The sequence below is a fragment of the Harpegnathos saltator genome, unplaced genomic scaffold, assembly GCF_003227715.2.
Source record: "Harpegnathos saltator strain DR-91 unplaced genomic scaffold, Hsal_v8.6 scaffold364, whole genome shotgun sequence".
NCBI classification, from domain to species: domain Eukaryota; kingdom Metazoa; phylum Arthropoda; class Insecta; order Hymenoptera; family Formicidae; genus Harpegnathos; species Harpegnathos saltator.
Window position 1 is genome coordinate 307,114 of NW_020230166.1, and position 4,664 is coordinate 311,777.

A 4,664-nucleotide genomic window follows, 5' to 3' on the forward strand; every position below is an offset into this window, starting at 1 on the left:
TTCAGTGGAGCGAGGATGCCCCTTGTCGGGAGCGGAGTTGGTGGGTTCGACACCTAGGTAAGGGTGGTACGCTTGTCCATGCTTTAGTTGGTATTCTAATTTTTTGATGAATTTTTTATGACCACCCCTGCGTACAGGGCGCATTTGGAATCACTCCCGTGACTCCGGCCAGCTGTATTCGTGTGGTTAATTCGGAGTTCCCTATTCTGTCAGGCGGTGCGATCGAGTCGCAACCTATGCGCCTTCGAGTAACTAGTAGACGGTGCGATCGAGCCGCAACCTGTGCGTCTACGGATGGGCGGTGCGATCGGGCCGCAGCCTGTACGCCCCTATTCTAGTGATGCGAATACCTTGAAGAATCGGCGGCCAGTTATCAGCTAGGCGATTCCAATGCGTTAGCGGTCGGGGTTGGGAGGAGATGGGAAAGTGAATCTAACCTTGAATCGGCTAACAAGAGTATATTTTAACTAAAATGAATACACGAAAATATTCTGAGTTAGATTTAGTAAAAATATTCTTAGTTCACATTCACGGAAATATTCTAAGTCAAAACTCACGAAAATATTCTAAGTTAGATTTAGCAAAAATATTCTAAGTTCATATTCACGAAAATATTCTAAGTTAGATTTAGCAAAAATATTCTAAGTTCATATTCACGAAAATATTCTAAGTTAAAACTCACGAAAATATTCTAAGTTGAAACTCACGAAAATATTCTAAGTTAGATTTAGCAAAAGTATTCTAAGTTCATATTCACGAAAATATTCTAAGTTAAAACTCACGAAAATATTCTAAGTTAGATTTAGCACTTATACTAGACCCTAGGAGGGATGGAGGAAGCACTGCACCAGATCACTGCACGACTGAGACTGACTCTCGGGCGCTCCGCGGTCCCTGAGCTGCGGCTTTCCCGAGCCGCCGAATTTTCCTCTGGAGTGGGAAGGTAGTGGGGGTTTGGAAATTAGAACTTAGAAAATTTCGGTGCGGAGGGACTTAGAAAAATTCTCGGCCGAGGGACTTAGAAAAATTTAGGGTCGAGGGACTTAGAAAAATTTTATGTTCGAGGGACTTAGAAAAGTTTTGTGGTGATTCCAGGGAAAGAAGAGAGAGAGAAAAAAAAAATTTTTGTGTGGTGCTTCCTCTTACAATTGGTAGTGCGGATGTGACACCTCCCCCCTTATTAGAAAATGTCGGTCGTCATTGAACCGACGTTTTCTGGAGATATGTATATATGTACTTATTCTAAATGTCGCTTTAATGTCTGGTTTGGCGTATTTCGCTCAGATAGTTATTTAGTTCGCTGTAACTTTTTGTTGGGGCACTTGCAATTCGCGCTTCACTTTCACTGTTAGTGTCTCGTGCGTTGTCGGCTGCCTCGGTTTTGGGATGTACTAATACTTCCAAGGCTGCTTCTTCTTCTCTGGGCCGTTCGTTCTGTTGGGTCTTCCCGCGTCCTCCAAGGTGGATCAGCAGGTGGGTGAGTGAGCTCCAGATTGCGCCTAATAGGTGGAGGCTCCATCCGTATATCGAGTGGAGTGCGTAGCCTCTTATAATGGAGTCGACTACCAATTTGGCTAGTCGGATCAGGAGTATGATGCTCAAGATGCCTGCGCTCGCTGAACCGAATGTGATGAAACCTTTCCATAGGCGTGCTCCTGCGCTCTCGGCGATTTTTTCCAGAGATTCTTCGTCCAGCATATTATACAGGGAGATGGTTCCGGCTGGGACCTTTCTTCCCATGGCTCCTTGGGCTAAGGTGCTGATGATTGCAGGTTTTTCCACTGGGAACATTATGTGGTTCCTGAGTCGGTCTAGGTCGTCGGCGGAGTATATTCCGCTGGTCGCCAGGTTGGAAGGGTTTATGTACTTCCAGGTAGGCTTGGTAAGAGGTCGGATTACGGGAGGTGCGATTGATTCCACTGGTCGTGGCATCATTTTATACCAGGCCTCCTCGATATTGTACATCGGAGGTAACAACTCGTTGCATTCCCTCGGCGTGCCGGATTTGGTAAGGATGCGTGAGCGCGGTGTCAGGAAATATGAGGCGTTGTTGTAAGTTACTGGAAGTTCGTTGTAGCAACGCTCTGCTTGGCGGATTTTGCACGTGACTGGGATACATTTAATTATATATATGACTTCTCCGGAGGTCACTGCCGTGTATCCGTGGCTTTTCATTAGGCGGTGCGCCATTTCGTCCGGGGCAATGCTAGATAAGGATAGTGCGTTTTCTAGGATTTGCCTTTCCAGCGCGCATTTCTGTATCATGATGTCCTTGTAGAGTTTCGTCAGTTGGTTTTTCATGTGACGTTCGATGTAGACAAATTTGGAGTTCACGTAGGCGAACATGTCTAGGTTGTCTATTGCGATATTGGATTTTTCCTTGAAAGTTCGTCCTCTCGAGGTTTCGAGAATAAAGAGTTTTGGGTGTTCTGTGTGCATGATTTTGTACCCGCAGAGGTTTGATTCTGAGGTTTTGGCGAGGGCGAATGTTGCATCGTTGTTAGTAACTGTGTAGATGGTGGGTCCATCCCCTTGTCCGGGTGAAGGGGATAGTTTGTGCGCGAAGCCTTCGTAAAGTATATCGTATCTGTCGAAATTACAATTATCCTTGGGTGTGGATTTCCAGTATGTAGTGGTCCCGTCGGCGTCGAGGCATTCCCGGCTGGTGGCTTTGCAGCGGATTCCCGAAGGTAGTATGACTTCGTTGGCCATTATTTTGATGGGGACCAGGAAGTCTCGTAAGGTTATCCGGACGCTAGCCTGGACAATGGCGTTTTCCCACGTTCCGAATGGGTCAGTATAGGCGGCTCCTTGACAGGCGCCGTCGTTTTGTAATGATCCAGCGAGGGTCAGACTCCGTGACGTAGTTGAGTTTCTTTTTAAACCGTCAATTAGGATATCGTTTCCCAAAATGATAGCTCCTGTTTCCTGGGACTTCCTGCAGGCTTCTTCGGAGATTTCACTTATATAGCTCCGTTTTCCTCCGGGGACAGTGGATACATGGGACCACATTCCACAGCGGTAGATTATGCGGTCGACTTCTAGGCGGCATTGAATGGCCTCGGTGTGGGTGAAGTCGTTGAATTGCATTAGCTGTAGATAGACCTCTTCTTTCTTAGGTTCGACGTCGTCAACGTGGCATTCGGCAATGTCGGTTAATGAGAGCGATGTAATGTTTAATCCTTCTCCTCCACAGTCGTATCCCAGGAGGGAGGTTGCAGGCTCGGTTCCGAAGGCAGCGAAGAGGGCGAGGGCTGTCAGGAGGTGCATCTTGGTGCGAGGCTCGTGGTGTACTGATGTGTGCCCTTCGTCGCGTCGTTCTGCCTTGTGTCCTGGTGTTAGCAGTGGGCGTTGCTGGCCTATGGTCGGAGAGGGGGGCCTTTGGCCTTATCTAGACGCAACTTATTACTATGGACGATTTTCGTCTGGTTTTCGCTTATACTAATGCGTATGTTATTATTTCGTAATACTTCTAGTACTCGGTATGGGCCCGAGTATTGGTCTCCTAGCTTACCCTTGCTGGGTTCTTTTAGTAAGTACACGCAGCTTCCTGCTCTGAAATTCTGAGGATTTAAATTTCGATCATAGTAGCGTTTGCTACGGGCCTTGGCTCCGCAGAGATTCTCGCGAGCGAGTTCCTGTGTGGTTTTTAGGCGATTGAACAGCGTAGTTAAGTAATCCTTGTATGTTTCGCTTAAGTTATCCTCGATAGGTGGGTCGCTAGACGGTGTTCGCACACTTTTCCCGAAGACTAGCTCGTGTGGCCTATAGGAGGTCCCTTCGTGCACGCTTGAGTTATACGAGAACATTGCGAGATTAAGGAATTCGTCCCATTCGTGTTGCGTGTTGGTGTATTGCTTCAGATACTCCCACAAGACGTGGTGGCTGCGTTCTATGGACCCGTTTGATTGTGGGTGGTACGCGGTAGTCTTGCACTGGTTGATCTTAAATTTTCGGGCCACAGCCTTGATGAGGCTGTTAATGAAGTGAGAGCCTTGGTCGGTTAGAACTGCTTTTGGTGCGCCGTATAGGCAGATGAAATTGTTTACGAACGCGTCTGCTACGTCTAACGCGGAGGCTTGTCTCAGCGCGATGGCGGTGGAGTGTTTGGTCAGTAGGTCTTGTATTGTGAGGATGTAGGAATTGCCGGAGGAGGTGGTGGGGATCATGGGCCCATGATATCCATTGAGATTTTCTCGAACGCTTCCTTTGGGGTGTCCGTGATGACCATGGGCTGCTTTGTTTTTACTCTTACTAGTTTCTTTAATTGGCAACTTCTGCAGTTGCGGATGAATTCCTGTATTTCTTCCTTCAAATTGGGCCATTGATATTTTTCCTTGATGCGCAAGTACGTCTTTGTCACTCCTTTGTGTCCTCCGATCATGCTGGAATGGCATTCCTCTAGAATCCTTCTCCTATCTCCCGGGGGGGTGGTACCTGAATTTGGTTGTTGCATAGGAGGATTTTGGTCGGGTCGCCCTCAAATGTTTGTTGCAGCAGGTTGCGGATGGTGTCGGAAGGTACGTTTTCTAAGTCGCCCTTGCATAGTGACACGGAGTTGAGTTGAAGCTCTTGACAGACATCTCGTAGGGATTGTATGGCCTCGCGAAGGATCTCTATGTCTAGTTGCGTGATTTTACGCTCTTTGATCACCAGGGATATGA